The sequence below is a fragment of the Meriones unguiculatus genome, chromosome 14, assembly GCF_030254825.1.
Source record: "Meriones unguiculatus strain TT.TT164.6M chromosome 14, Bangor_MerUng_6.1, whole genome shotgun sequence".
NCBI lineage: Eukaryota > Metazoa > Chordata > Mammalia > Rodentia > Muridae > Meriones > Meriones unguiculatus.
Genome location: NC_083361.1, coordinates 29423791 through 29441002, shown reverse-complemented (window position 1 = coordinate 29441002; position 17212 = coordinate 29423791). Strand labels below are relative to the sequence as shown.

Below are 17212 nucleotides of genomic sequence, written 5' to 3'. Positions count from 1 at the left end.
TTTAGAAAAAAGATCTAATAGATAGCACTGGTATTTATTTATATATGCACATATGTGACTATATATGGATGTGATATATACATACACATAATAGGATATTATTCTATATTAAGAAGGATGGTACCTCTGACACATGCTGTAACATGGATGAACCTTGGGGACATTGTAGCTGCTTGTAGAGTTACACTAACTACTCCAGTGCCATGGCTCCAGGGCACCTGATGCCCTCTTTTGGTCTATGTGGGTACACATACATAGAAACTAGCAAAACACTCATTCATTTAAAGTAAAAATGAATTTAAAAAAAAGATACAGTTAAGAGGTGTTTAATAAAATAACAGTAGCAAAGAAAATAACTCCAGGAACTGGAAAACAGGAATACATGAAATTTATAAGTTTATTTTTATATAGAAAAGGAAATTATCAGCACAATGAACAGATAGTCAGAAAAGTAGAAAATTTTTGCCAGCTCTATTTCAGAGAGGAGGTTCATATCTAGACCATATGGAGAACTGTAAAAATTAAGATACCAAAATCAAACTCTCAGTCAATAAACAGAGCATATATCAAAACAGTTTACAAAAGATGGTTAAGTTTTTTTTTTTTTCTTTCTTTCTTTCTTTAGGGCTGGAGAGATAGCTCAGCAGTTAAGAGCATTTAATTGCTCTTCCAGAGGTTCTGAGTTCAATTCCCAGCACCTCCACAGAAGCTTACAATCTAGCTGTTAGTTCCATGGGATCCAATGCCCTCTACTGGTGCGCAGACATACATGCAGATAAAACACATAAAGAAATCTTAAAAAACAAACAAAATGAAGTACTTTAAAAAGTATTCGCGGGGCACGGTGGTAGCAGATTTCTGTGAGTTTGAGGCCATCCTGGTCTACAAAGTCCAGGAGAGACAAGGCTACTGTCTTGGAATAAAATTAAACAAAATTTAAAAAAGTATTTAACATCCATATCCCTCAGGGAAATGCAAATTAAAAGTTGAGCTTCTATTTCATCCCAGTGAGAACGGCTCTCACTGAGCCGTTATTCGCTGAGAGGGTAAACTAGTACAACCACCATGGAAATCAGGGTAGAGGTTTCTCAAAACAAGACAAACAAATAGAACTACCATTGAAACCTAGCGACACTTACTACTCCTAGGCCTAGACTCCAAGTATTCCATACCCTACTACAGGCTCTTAGAAAAACCATTGTTACTGTTTTCAATAGTGAGGAAAGGGAATCAGCCTAAAATGTTCAATCAATAAATGAATAGGCAACAAAACTACACACACACACACACACACATTTTATCTGGCCATAAAGAAAAATGAAATTTGTGAAATTTCCAAGAATTTGGAGCTGAAAAATATTGAGTAACACAGATGCAGTGAAATAAATACCACTGATTTGTTCTCTCTGATTTGTGGATCCAGTTTCATGCGTAGATACATACATATATATATACATACAGAGATCATGAAATAAAAAGGCAAGGACACGAGGGCAGCCATGTTGTTTTATGCTGTCTCTATGAGGATCTGTGCTGGCTGTATAGATATTAAACTGTAATGAATCATCTTTGACTTTAGATTAAAAAGACTTTTAGCTATAAAAGAGGTAATTACTGGAATTATTTTAAGTAATGTCTCCCCTTCAGGCACATACATCAGGAGACAGGAAGGGAGGAGAGAGACAGTCAATGTGAACAGTAAAATCAGATGAAGGAAAGATGATTTTGGTGCTTGCTCTGCACTCATCGGGCCGTGAGCCTTAGCACCCACCCCATACAAACAGGAAGATGACTTTGGAGCTAAGTCTGTGTTGGAATCAGGATTAGTTTTTTATTTTAAAATACAGTCAGGCCACAAAGAAAAACCCTACACCTTTTTCCCTCATGGTATCATGTAGGCCTCCATCATATAAAATAACATAGGAACACAGCAAAAACTGTTTATCTTTTCCTGCTTGACTATTCCTTCTACCCCCTCAGGACACAGCTATGTTCAAGAATGTCATCTATGTCCCAGCACATCTGAATTTCTTTAACAGAAATGCCTTGCATGTTTCTGAAGACTGTCATGAGGCCCAAGGCAATAAAGTTCAACAGACTTGAGCTGTAATCTTCTCCCAAGGAAATGGTTGGGATGCCAAGATGCCTTTTGACTTTGATTTCACAGCAGGGCTTCATTTGTAATGATGCTGTCCAAACTTTAAACGACAACAGCTGTGATATGAGGCTCTACATACTCATTTATAAAAATTTCCCACAAATTAAAAAATTAAAAAATGGGGGGGATTTCAATCCATGACCAATTAGCAGAGACTCAGCAACCTTAAAACACTTAGATTAGAAAGAGCTATTTATTATTTTGCAAAATGTTTACACATTGTGGTGAATGTCTAAAAACTGTGTGCCAGTCAAGCACTGATTGCAAAATATAAATATAAAATTCTTTTCAAATCACATTAGAGACATTAATTAGGCTGAAAGATGGAAATATTCTAAAACAATAAGATTACAACTATTGACATAGCAATTGCATTCCAGACTAGTGCAGTTATCTATTGGGGGATCAATTCCCAAATACACATTATGGAGTCCTCTGTGCTTTGGCTACATAATAGCGTTGTAGTTATAAACATACCAGGCAATATATAAACTCTGAAGGACTAGAATACTTATACATGCTTTATTCTCAGCTTTGCTATGTAATTTACCTTTAATTTTCCTGCTAAAATTGGAGAGTGAGCCTTGCAATCTTAATTGACATTTATCCTAAAGTACTTAAAACTTTTAACTTGCATACCTTTGAACTGTTTTGGCCAACATTCTTATTCAATAAAACTTTGAAATCTCTTGAAACTATTATATTTAAACATAAAAAGTGAGACTGAAAACTACTGTTCGCACACTAGGTAGCTTTAAAAATGAAATATAAAGTAGCTATGAATTGTCCAATGTATTGAAAATAATTGCATCTTCTACACAGAGACTAAAACTAAAATCACTTCTTTATATCACAATGCTCTCCTGGTCAGAGCGCTCTGTTCTGCCAGGCTTGTAAATCACGGCAGCATCACGAGGTGATGTGGACCCATCTCAGCAACCCTGTGAGCACCGCAGCCCCCTGCCATGCGCTCCAGCCCTAGGGAGTCAGCTGTATTCACATCTATTACACACTGGGCTCACTCCTATCATAGCAACTTCCCCAGGAAAGGACTCATCGTTTGCTTTGTCATCTGTACACTCCACCCTCAGCCCTGCAATACTTTTATGTAACTATCCTTACAGCTCTTGAAGCACAATGTTAAGAAAAAAGCTGGCAAAATGCTTTTCACTATAGTTTCAGCTTCACTCATTCACACACATTCACACAGACACACTTAAGTAGTGCTTATGTGTGTGTCATGTGTACTATGATGCACATGTGACATTAAAGGATAACTTTGTGGAACTGGTTCTCACCTCTGTTTATGTGGAATCCAGATATAACATCCAAGTCATCAGGCTTAAGTGGCAGGCATCTTTAACCTCTGAGCCATCTCATTGAACCTTAGTTATATTTAATGCTAAATAAACTTATAAAACCACAGGGGTATGTCACAGTTTTACATATACTTATATGTACTCTAACACTCATTAGAGACATATGAATGCTAGTTTTAAATTCTTGGAGTGAAGGATCAAGTCTGTTTTGCTTTTAGTTGCTTGGAAAATAGGACATTACACCTAGCACATGGAAATGATAGTTAATATCTAGTAAGTGTAAATAGGTATCACATATGGTCTAATTCTAAACTTATTTCATCTAGTATTGATAATATTTCTATTTGATATATGCTGTAATTATGTCCACTTTGGTGGTGAAAGAATGGAACCTCTAAAGATTACTTGCTGAGATTTACACAGCTACCAATGGCAGAGCTGAGACTTGAGTCTAAGTAGTCCTATCCTAGTAATCTGTGTTCTTATATTCTCTTGTTTCTCAAATACAGTCAGACATTGAAATGAATCTTTAAAATGGCATTTGTGAACATATACAATCCAGGTAGAAGAAGAAACATTCTAGTAAATTGCAAATCTGCTCAAGAAAGCTTGAAATTACATCATATCTATGAAAAAATAACTGAAAATTAAAAATTAAAATACAAATAGATGGTTAGAAGCTAATCTATTGTCTTATGACTTTCTTTTAATCTCAATATTAAGGAATTGAAAAATAAAAACTACAGATAATAAATCAAAGCCTCTAAAATACAAAGAATCCAAAAGTAGAGAACAGAGAAAGTAGATGGGAGGAAGTAAAAGAGGTGATGGGGCAAACACCAGTGATGATATACAGATAGCCCAGTGAGTGATGCAGAGCAAATGAAAAAACCTGCCCCAAAATGTGTCTTGGTGAAATTTCATTACACCAAGGATAAAACACTAAATCAGTTATAGAAGTTGGTAAAACAAAACAAAAAACCAAAAATGTACTGTCTACAACTCAGAAGAATCAAATTTCTAAAAAATTAAAAAGTGTTGGATGATAGAAAAATCATAACAATTGATAATCATTCTTCCACCGGTGAAATGAGCTAATTCAAGACAAGTTAAAGTATTTAAATGCAGGTTTACTGAGAGCAGCTCTACACAGGTTCACTGGTCCCAAGGAACTGGGGCCAGGAAAGCTGCCATACAGGGAAAGACGGAAAAGCTGGGGGTGGGCTGGGGTGTGGAGTGTGTCAGCAGAGACAGAGAGACAGAGGGAAGAAAAGCAGGGAAGGAAGGAAGGAAGGAAGAGGGAGGGAGGGAGAGAGGGAGGGTGGAAGGAAGGAAGGAAGGAAAGAAGGAAGGAAGGAGACAGACAGAAGGGAGGGAAGGAAGGAAGGAGGGTGAGAGAAAGAGAGAGAGAAAGAAAGGACACAAAAATGTCTGGTATATATAGTGAAGATCCTGCTGAGAAGGCCCCCCTCCCCCAACCTCCCAGGGCTGGAGAGGTCAGGGTTGAGGGCAGGGTATGCCAGCCATGCCCTGCAGCAGGCAGGGACCTAGAGATGCTGTGAGAGGTCAGGTCTGCCTAGGTTCAAAGGGCACCTCACCCGATTGTCCCAGGTCTGAAGCCCAACAGCAATGTTTTCAGAGTTCTGAGGAAATTTATTTAATATTTTGAAACAATATCCTGTGATATTAATTTTTTTTTGTTAAATAGTTCTTTTACTGTAGGTAGAAATCCATGCAACCATCAGAGTTAGACATAGAACGGCTCCATCAGACTCCAAGTTTCTTGCTGCTGTCTTTTCATACTCTTTTTACTTCCACTTCTAATCCTAGGTGTAGAGGGATTTTAATCCAGCAACATTTCTACCCTGTCAAGAAATCACATCCAAAGACCTAGATCTGTGGGATCCAGCTAGAATACAGACATGCCCTTAGTACACACTGTTAATCCCTCTGGCTGGAATTTAGTATACATCTTTAATCCCAAACAATGGGGATTGAAGCGCAGGCAAAGTGATGAATCAAAGAAAGATTTGACAAAATCAGTCAGAGATAGGATACACCCAACTCTCAGAGAATAGACAGGAAAGAGAAGCTACTTAAAGAGAAGCAGCATAGAGAGGGTTTCTGGAGACAGTACAGTAGAGTTTTGGAGTATAGTACAGTTTGGTGCAGTTCCGTTGTGTGCAGTAGAGTTTATGTAGTTCAGTTTGTAGAGTTCAGAGGTAGTTTTTCCAAGCAGACCAATGCAGTAAGAAGCAGAGAGAAGAGAGAAGCCAGTCTGAATCAGTCATCTTGGCGAGGAGTTTGAGCCTGAATGGCTGAGTTGAACCAGCCAGCCAGTGTTCAGAAAGAACTAGAAAGGGTGAGCTTATTCAGCATTAAGTCTCAGAGGCTGAAAACATTTTAAGCCTAGAGTAGTAGATGGAAGCTGAAGCCGTCAAGGTCTGGGCTTACAGAAGAGGAGAGTGTATGGAGCCTAGAAGCTTCCAGGCCTACTTCTAGGGACAGATAGAAACATTCTGGGCTCAGCCCAAGCCATATATTCATGAAGCTTGGGTATGGCTCTCATCCCAATCAAAATAATATTTATACTAGGTAACTAACAGCTCTGTTTTTTTGGGGAGGTTATCTAAATGGTATTGTACAAACTATAACCTGTTGAAAGCAGCTTTCTTTCACTCAGACTCAGGACGGTACCTTGGAATTCATCTACATGACAATATCTAACAGTTCATTCTAATTGCTAAGTAGCATTCCACAGCAGCAACATTAAACTACTACAGGACACAGGGCTGTTTTCAAGTTTGGACAATTATAAAGAGAGATGCTTTAAACATTCACATATTTGGTTTTATATTAGCATCAATCCTCTAGGGAAACTACTTGGGAATGAAACTGCTGGACCACATAATAAATGTATGCTTGACTTTATAAGAAACTGTCAAATTTGTCTGCTAAACTGGCTATACCATTTTATCTGAGACTTATTTTATCTCTGTATCCTTGCTAGAACTTAGTATTTACAGTATTTTTAATAGGTGCACAGAGGTTTCTCTGCAAGCTTTACAATTTATATTTCTCCAATGGCCAAAAATACCAAACATATTTTAACATGCTGTCTAACATCTATGATGCAGTATCTGTGATACCCATTTAAAAAAAATCAAGTGACTAATGTTTTATTTTTGAGTTGTAAAAATTCTTTTGTTCTGGATGTAAGTCCTTTATTAAACCTGTTTTGCCAATATTGTTCCCTAGTATGCTCTTTTTACTTTAAAAAGAAATTGTTTCTCTCTGTGTTTTTGCAAATGAGTATATGGGCATGTGTCACACGTGTCAAGGGAGGTCAGAGGACAACTTCGAGGGGTCATTTCTCTCCTTCCAACTTCATGTGGGTTCTAGGGACCAATTCAAGCCAAAGATTTGCTGGGAAAATGCTTTTACCCACTGAGCCGTCTCTCTATCTCTTTAATGTAATGCACACACACACATGCATTCTGTTTGCATAGAAGAGAGCACTGGATCTTATGGGACTACATCAGATCTTATAGGACTCCAAAAGACTGGCTCTTATGGAGGTCGTAAAACTCCATTTTCCATTAGGTGTTATATTACTCATGTTATATATATTTGAAAAAGTTCTCTTTTAATTATAGTAACCACTTCTTAAAACCATGAGTGGGATAGGAAGTTTTCATATTATTTTTTGCCTATTGACATGCTCACATACCCTTAATCTGCTATTAAAGTGACCTTGTTTTTTTTTTTTTTTACTTTTAAAACTACTTTTGAGTTGGGACTGGTGGTGCACACCTTCAGTTGCAGGCCTTAGGTGACAGAGGCTGGTAAATACGGCCAGTGTGGTCTGCAAAGTGAGTTTCAGGACAGTCAGGGTTAGACAGAGAAAACTTGTCTCGAAAAACCATCATCAACATCATCACCATCACCCTGTTATTACTATTATTTTAAACTTTTGAGAAAAAGGCCTTGCTATGCAGCCTACGCTGGTCTGCGGCTTAGTATGCTGTTTAGTCTGGTGTTGAATGTACTCGCGCCTCAGCCTCCTGAATGCTGGGGTTACAGGCATGCACTACTGCACCCAACTTGGTGACACGATTCTCAACTGTTAAATCAGACCTGCAATCTGAGAAAAATGCTACTAGGCCATGATTTATCATTTCCCCCTCCCCTCAAGTGTCTGTTATAATCAATCTTAAAATAGTTACATACTTTCAGTTATTTCTTTTTTCTAAATTAATTTATTTTAGTATGTTTATCCTATATTATGTCTAATATCTACATATGAGTGAGTATATGTGTGTGTCTTTCTGCTTCTGGGATACCTCACTCAGGATGATCTTTTCCAGTTCCCACCACTTGTCTGCAAATTTCATGATTTCCTTGTTTTTTTATTGCTGAGTAATATTCTATTCTGTAGATGTACCACAATTTCTGTATCCATTCCTCAACTGAGGGGCATATGGGCTGTTTCCAGCTTCTGGCTATTACAAATAAAGCTGCTACAAACATGGTTGAGCAGATGTCCTTGTATACTTGAGCATCTTTTGGATATATGCCTAGGAATGGTATAGCTGGATCTTGAGGAAGTGCTATTCCTAATTGTCTGAGAAAGGGCCAGATTGATTTCCAAAGTGGTTGTATAAGTTTACATTCCTACCAGCAGTGAAGGAGGGTTCCCCTCTTCACACCCTCTCCAGCATGTGTTGTCACTTGAGTTATTCATCTTAGCCATTCTGATGGGTGTAAGGTGAAATCTCAGGTCAAGGAGGACTCTGGCTAAGATGCTCAATCCCCATTCAGAAAGGCAAAGAGGATAGACATCAGATCGAAGAAGGGAGAAAACAGGGAACAGGACAGGAGCCTACAATAGAAGGCCCCTGAAAGGCTGTACCCTGCAGGGTATCGAGGCAGATGCTTAGAGTCATAGCCAAACTTTGGGCAGAATGTAGGGAATCTTATGAAAGAAGTGGGAGATAGTAAGACCTGGAGAGGACAGGAGCACCACAAGGACAGCAACAGATCCAAAAAGTCTGGGCACAGGAGCCTTTTCTGAAACTGATACTCCAACCAAGGACCACTCATGGAAATGGCCTGGAGCCCCTGCACAGAGGTAGCCTATGGCAGTTCAGTGTCCAAGTGGCCTCCATAGGACAGGGACTGTCTCTGACATGAACTGATTGGTCTGCTCTTTGATCACCTCCCCCTGAGGGGGGAGTAGCTTTACTGTAGCCACTCCTGATGAGACCTGATAGACTAGGATCAGAGGGAAGGGGAGGAGAACCTCCCTTAACAGTGGACTGAGAGAGGGTCACAGGTGGGGAAGAAGAAGGGTGGAGTTGGGAGGGGAGGAGGAAGGGAGGTACAGGGAGGATATAAAGTGAATAAACTGTAATTTTTATTAATTAGTTTATTCACTTTGTATCCCAGCTGTAGCCCCTTCCCTCATCCACTCCCAATCCCACCCTCTCTCCCTCTTCTCTCCCATGCCCCTCTCCCAGTCCACTGATAAGGGAGGTCCTTCTCCCCTTCCATCTGACCCTAGCCTATCAGGTCTCATCAGGATTGGCTGTACTGTCTTCCTCTGTGGCCTGATAAGGCTGCTCCCCCCTCAGGGGGAGGTGATCAAAGAGCCAGCCACTGAGTTCATGCCAGAGACAGTCCTTGTTCCCATTACTAGGGAAAGTTTCAATTATTTCATCTGCTGAAACGATAATGATCAGAACTACATTTTACTGCCTAAGATACACAGAACAATTTACAAACTTAGTAAAAAAAAAAAAAAGAAATCTCATCTAACTAATGATTTAAAATAACTGATAATGGAGCATAGGATGAAGTAATCCCACACATGTAATCCCATCACTCAGGGAGGCAGAGACAGGAGGATCTCTGTGAGCTCAAGGCCAGCCTGGTCTATAAAGTGAGTCCAGGACAGCCAAGGGTTCAGGGAGACCATAAAAACCAAAATAATTAAACAAACAACTAAACAAACAAGTAACATAACTGATATTGGTTGTGAAAAAAAACTGTAACTAATTCCTGGTAGGTTCTAGAACATACTGAAACATGTTCAAAAAGACTGTAAAGACATCAATTATAACTTTAAATATCTTGTAAATCTAAAGCACTAGTGAGTGAAAATATTTCTGGGATTTGGTTCCCAATAACCAGCACTCTGAGACTTGTTAGCACCTGAGTTAACATTTTCAGTGTTCATATATAGTACAGCAGTACAGATCCTATATGTTTGCACCAGTCACTGAGAGCTGAACATCCTTTGTGGGTTTATGCTAACATATGACTGGTTTTCCCTGTAAGCAATTTTCTAACATTTTAAAACTTATACTAAATATTTACTGTATCAATGAAACTTTCACATTTCCTTGGGATTTTTACTAGTAATGTGACAGTCATTAAGTTGGGTTATAGTATAACTGCATTAGCTTTTTGTTTGTTTGTTTACTTGCTTCAGAACGACCACTCTGACAAATGTGGAAAGCCAGTGAAGACAGATTTCAATCATTCAGCAAAAAACTGAGCTCTACTTGTGATGGTTGGTAGCTTTAATCACCAATTTGGCACAATCTACAGCTGCCTGGGAAGAGAGTCTCAATAAAAGATTATTTACATTGGGTTGGTCTGTGGGGAGACCTGGGCACAATGTGACTCACTGTATAAGTGTCTGCTACCTAGGCCTCCTTACACAGCACAGTAACCTGGAACTGGGAACTAAAACAGTTTCTCTTCTAAGATGCTTTCTTTCAGGATATTTTATTGCAGCAACAGAAACAAAACCAGGACACTAGTGTATATCATTCAGTTGCTAAATATTAGGTAGTGACCACATCAAAGCTGCTATTAGCACAGAGCTTGAAGACCGGACGCACGCCATACCGTTCTGTTCTTGCTTTGACCATCTGACATACCCTCCTTCACCTTAGTGTACAAATATTCCTTTCATTTCAGTTTTTAGTTCAGACATCACTTCTTCATGGTCTCTAGTTTCTTACTGCTCTCTGTCTATGTCAAATGTTTCTATTTGAACGAATGAACAAAGTGTGGATAATGATATATGGTACTACTTCATAAGGGCGTGAATAGAAGAATTTCAATGGTATACGTGTCACAGTTGAAATTTTCAAACAACTTAAATTCAAAAGCATATCATACTCTATTATGTGCAAATAAAAAGATGCAATAAAACTATCCAAATTTAACTACAGTGTAAATGGTTTTGGTAAATACATGTGAATATGTCCGACAGCTGTCAAACACAATCTTCTTGAAAAGTTTTAGGAGACAATATTGCCTACTCGTCACTATCATTACATCAGTTAGCATTTATCAATACTAATAGTAGTTATCAATACTACTGCTATTTCTAACACCACATATCAAGTTAGTCCTTAAAGGATCTCTTCTAGGTTAATACTGTCATAATCTTCACATAATCCATCAAATTACACTAAAGTAAATACATGCTAATACAATAGTAGAATTTCAACAAGTTTACAATGGTGAGGTCAAAAGTTGTTTAAACCAAACAATGCAAAAAAAAAAAAATCAGATTGGCTAACAGATAACAACAGGGCTGGAGAGATGGCGCAGTGGTTAAGAGCACTGGCTGTTCTTTCACAGGATCCTGGTTCAATTCCCAGTACCCAAATAGCAGTTCACAACTGTCTATAACTTTAAGAGCCGATATCCACACAGACATACATGTAGGCAAAACACCAATGTACATAAAATAAAAATAAATAAACTATACATAAAAACCAAACAACAAACATCAATTTTAAGCTGGGTGGTAATAGTGCATATCTTTAATCCCCCAGCATTCAGGAGGCAGAGGCAGATTGATCTCTGAGTTTGAGGCTGGTCTGGTCTACAAAGTGAGTTCAAGAACAGTAAAGGTTACACAAAGAAACCATATCTCAAAAAAACCAAACTAAACCAAAACCAAAACAAAACCAGAATAAGATGAAATAATAAAATGAACTTTAAAAAGAAATGGATCTGATGTATGTTTTTAAAATTATTTGATAAAAAAATCTTTGAGTCGTTTCTTTCTTAAAAAACACTACTACACAAAAGCCAAATATAAAGTTATTGTACGATTCTGTTAGAAAAAAACACTACTGCATTGCTGCTGGGATTCAAACTGGGACAGCCACTTTGGAAATTGTTAGACAGTTCCTCATAAAAATGAAATACATTCTTAACATACTATTTAGTATGTTACTTGATATTTACCAAAAAAGGTGAACAGTTATGTCCACAGAAAACTCCCGTGTGCGCTGCTTATAGTAATAATGTGTGAAACACTGTGCATGTTACAGATTATTTTAATTTTCATTAACTATATTGTCCCCGAATTCTCAAGAACAAAATGTAAATGTTTCAAAGGAATAAGGTACTGCTATTTACATATACATATCTTTGTTTCCAAAATCCAGCAAGAATAAACCCAGGGCCTACAAATTGAAAGTGTAATGATCCCTATCATTGGTAATTATTCTGTCAAGAGACTTTATAAGCAAGTGGAATGAACAATTAGGTCCAGAAATAGCTAATGCAAATCAATGTATTTGACATTCAACACTGGAGGTACAGAAAGATATCACAGCATACAAAAGAGTGATGCCTACTTCCAACAAGCAGAAAGGGTTAATGAAAAAGAGCCAGCTGAGCTGGACTTGAGAGAGGATGAGCCATGGATTCAACACTCTTCTTTCACATCTCTCATGCTAAAAGAGTCTTTTACACCTTCAGTTAATAGCTGTTTTCTCACATGTGGTTTTAGTTGCCATGTTTTAAAAATATACAAAGGTTACATATGATAAGCAAGCTATATGCAAAGACAATATACTTAAGCACATATTTTAAGCTATTGTAACAGTATCCTTGTTTTTGTATACATATTTCATATTAGAAAAGACACCTACTAAATTTTAATAATTTTTGTATCAATAAAGATTTTGTATCAATAAAGATTACAAAATTACATAAAATGTTTTAAGTCTAAAGAAATAGGACTGTTATGTTGTGAACCTACATTGTCCCTGAAGGCTCACATGGTAGCCTGGATGCCAGCTTTGAAAATGTAATTGGACCATGAGGGCTTGAGCTTCACTTGCAGCTCAACAGACCAGTGAGGATGGGGTCTGGGTAGAGGAAATTAGGAATATGACCCTTAAGTGTATTATCCTGTTCTGGCTCCTTCTTCTTGCTCTGTTTCTCGGCCACCATGAGTGGGGTGAGCAACTCTGTTCTGTCGTGCCCTGTGTCATGATGTTCTGCCCCAGTAAAGCTCAGAAATAATGGAACCAGCTAACGAAGGACTGAAACTTTGAAAATGGGAGCCAAATATATCCTTTATCTTTTATGTTGTTTTCTCAAGACTTTGTCACAGTAACAAGGAGTGATTAACATATACTCATTCAAAAATCTAACATATTATCATCTAAAGACACTGTCTAGAAAACTGGGAAAAGCATAGGTCTGTACATCCTTTTATGACCCCATTCTTAACCCTGGCAGGCTACTATGGTTCTGCTAGCTTCACTCAACCATTTCACCTTTGTGGACCTATTTTATTTGGCTAGAATAGAGTTTATCAATGATCTCTTAATGACCTTTGCTTCACACTGTCCTAAATTCTTTGGCGATTCAATTTCTGATTTAAACTCACTCAATGAAAAAAAAAATTATTAAGATTGGGAACTCAGGCAGATATTTCCTGCAAACACTCTGACTACAAGAGTGGATTCTGGAAGCCAGATGCATGAAGTTCATGCAATGTTAGGCTCAATATGTACTAGTGACAGGCACATTAGGAAAGAATATCCTTAAAATACATTACTCTGAAGAGATGTGTCTCAAGAGGTCATGACAATGGTCAAAATCTTGGCTCAACAAGTTTTGATGCATTATTGATAGAAAAAAGATCCCTGCAAAGCCTACTTTCACACCCTATTTAACAGTGCTGAGTTCCAGAATAAAAAGCCTGAGCAACTCCTAGTCCAGGGGAAGACTTTGGGGATCCTGTGAATAGACAGTAGGGGAAAATGAAGTACTCTAAAAATACAGCAAAAGTATTTCAGTCTAAATGTAAGTCTACAGCCAAAAAACATGGTCACTACTTACTATGTTTGTATGATTTTAGACCTATTGAAATTTCATTTTTAATTTAAAATATGAAGTTATAGGAGCTGGAGAGATGGCTCAGTAGTTAAGAGCACTGACTGCTCTCTCAGAGGACCCAGGACTACTTTCCAGCATTCCAGTTCCAGGGCATCCAATGTCTCCTCTTCTGACTTCCACAAGCACTGCCTACATGTGCTGCACAAACATACATGTAAATAAAACACACATACATCTAAAATAAAATCTCAAAAAAAATAAACATGAAGTTACAGGGGCTGTAGAGATGGTTCAATGGTTAAGAATACCGGCTGCTCTTCCAGAGAACCCAGGTTCAATTCTCAGCACCCATATGGTGGCTCATGACCATCTATAACTCCAGTTTCAGGGAATCCAATGTCCTCTGGCCTCTAAAGTTACCAAACCCCAGACACTCATGCAATAAAAAGACATACAGGTGAATAGAACACCCATACAGATAAAATTTTTTCAAAAGAAGTTATATAAAAAGGAATATGTTTTCTTGACCAAAATAGGCTGTAGGGCTGGAGAGATACCTTAGTAGTTAACAGTACTTGTTGCCTTTATAGAGGACCTGGGTTTGATGCCCAACAGCCACATGGTAGCTCACAACTACCTGTAACTCTGGTTCTAGGAGATCCAATGCTGTCTTTTTGTCTCTGTGGGCCCTACATGCATGTAGTGCCCACACACACACTTGTACACACTCATACAGATAAAATAATCTAAAGGGAGTAAAGTAAGTTATAGCTGTTAATCTCCTAATGAGGTTTCTTCTGGTGTTAGTATAAAAGAATAGGAAAAGGCCTGTTTGCTTAGAATGCCTCCTTGGTCCTTTTACTTTAAGACTATGCTTTTTTTTTGGGGGGGGGGGGCGTGTTAGTAAACTGCCTTTCTTGCAAGCAACAAATAAGTGTACCCTGACAATCCAGTAGTTAGTATTTTTTGATTGGAGAATTGATACCATTAATATTTTGAGTTCTTATTGAAAATTACATATTAATTTATATAATTTTGTTCTTTTTGTAATGTTGTGTGCTTTCCTACTATTCATTTGCTTACTGTTTTAGCACATCTATTATTTCCTATATCTCTGTGTACCTATTTTTTTCCCCACATGTTGGCTTCCTTCAAGTATCTTTTGTAGTGCTGGCATGTGATTGTGAATCCTTTAGTTTTCGTTTATCACATAGAGGTCCTTCTTCAATTATGAGGATATCTTTTCTTGATACAGCAATTTGGGTTTGAAGTTCTTATCTTTCAGAGCTTAAAACACATCATATGACATCCTCCTAGCACTTACAGAGTTGCTGTTGAGGTATCAACTAGATTAGTTTGCTTATATGTGCAACTGTGTGCTCTGTCACATGTTTCAATAGTCTTTCTTTGTTCTATATACTTAGTGCTTTAACTATAATGAGACATGGGTAGGTTCTATTCTGGTCTTGATCATTTGGCATTTTAAATGCCTCTTGTATATGAATGGTCAATTCTCTCTGTAAATTTGGAAGATTTCCTGTTATGATTTTATTGAACACTTAATTTTTTATTAATTATTTATTACAATTTATTCACTTTGTATCCAGACTGTGGCCCCCTCTCTTGTCTCCTCCCCATCCACCCCTCCCTCTTCTCCCCCTATGCCCCCTTATTTAACATTTTTTAAATCTCTACGCTTACACTGTTTCTTCTTCTATGCCTATGATTTGTAAATTTCCTCTTTTAATGGTATCCCATAGTTCTCACATGTCTGTTTACAGTTTCTTATTATTTTATCTTTATTGTTGTTTGAATGTTCTAATTCATTTATCTTGTTTTCTTTGTTGGTTGTCAGTTGCTATGATAAAATATTCTCTAAAATGCAACTTAAGGAAGAAAGGAAGGGAAACAGGGAGGGAGGGTGGGAAGGTGGAAGGAAGGAAGGAAAGAAGAAAGAAAGGAAGGAAGGAAGGTAAGTAAAAAGGACATTTATTTCATACTTTTGAGATATTTTCTGTCATGGTGGGGAAGTCAAGATAGCAGGCGCTTGATACAACTGGTCCCACTGCATCCTCAGTCAGATAATGAAGGGTGAATGCTTGTGTTTACCTCACTTTCTCCTCTTCACTCGGTCCAGAATCCCACCTCAACTAACCTAATTGGGCAATTCTCCACAGGCACATGCAGAGCCTCCTCTATCAGCTGATACTAAATCTTAAGAGTTAACAAATAAGATCTATCATTACACTTGACTTCAAGCTCTGATAATCTGCCTTCTACTTGACCCATTCCACTACATTATTTGAAGTTTTGAGCTCTTCATCTCCAAATTTAATGTTGTTTTTTTTTAGCATTTCTCTTTTTATTGGCTGCTTCTTCCATATTCTGTGTTATCTTTATTTCATTCAGTTGTTTGCAGTTATTTTGAATTTGTGTAGGAACTTACTTGTGCCTTCTTTGCTTCCTTAGTTATTATAGTAATCCTTTTGAAATCTTTGTCTGGGATTTCATCTAATTCACTCTCACAGAAATACATTACTATAGAATTGGTAAATTTTAGAAAAGTCATGTTGCCCTTTTAAAAAATTTCTTTTGTGTTTTGTGCACTGAAACTTGCACATCTGGGGCTTGGTATTTGGTTAGATTTTTAAAATCCATTTTCTTTAAGTTGAAGTATTTGCAATGTTTGAAGTGTGACTAGGTTGCAATAGTGATTAGGCACTGTTATTTACTGGGCTGGCAGTCTGCATGCAGCTCAGTAGTAACTGAGCCTTTATCCTTCAGGTTCAGGACATTATATCCACATGCAGTGTTTGTTTTTCTTTCTGGAGACAGAGTCTCATGTAGCCCAGGCTGGCCTCTAACTCAATGTGTAGCTGCCTTAGTTAGGGTTTCTGCTGCTTGTGATTAAAACACCATGGCCAAAAACAACTTGGGGAGGAAAGGGTTTATTTAGCTTATACTTTCACATTTGCTCATCATCAAAGGAACTCAGGACAGAAACTCCAACAGGGCAGGAACCTGGAGGCAGGAGTTGAGGCAGAGCCATGGAGGAGTACTGCTTGCTGGCTTGCTCTCCATGGTTTGCTTGGCTGCTTTCTTGTAAAATCCAGGACCACCAGCCCAAGGATGGTACTACTCATAATGGACTAGGCCCTCCCCAGTCAATAAATAATGAGGAAAATGCCCTAGAGCAGGGCTTCTCAACCTTCCTAACATTGTGACCCAGTTCCTCATATTGTGGTGACCCACAAACAACAACAACAACAAAAAATCATTAACTTTGCTAGTGTTATAGACCATCATGTAAATAACTGATACATGGCCCCTGTGGGAGGGCTGTTCAGCCCACAAAGGGGTCACAACCCACAAGTAGAGAACCAATGCCACACAGCCTGATCTTGAAGAGGAATTTTCTTAACGGAAGTTCCCGCCTCTCAGATGACTTAGTTTGTGTCAAGTTGACATAAAACTACCTAGGACAATAGTCAAGGATAACCTTGATTTTGGATCCTTCTGCTTCTACCTCCCAAGTGCTAAGCTTATATACAGATGTACACTACCATACATG

The 17212-nt window shown here is 38.1% G+C and overlaps 1 protein-coding gene across 2 annotated transcripts in view; it reads right to left on the bottom strand.

The window, feature by feature from the left end:
* Sbf2 (SET binding factor 2) overlaps positions 1–17212 on the bottom strand; it is a 331059-nt gene that overhangs the window by 110357 nt on the left and 203490 nt on the right. The gene's annotated exons all lie outside the window — the stretch shown is intronic.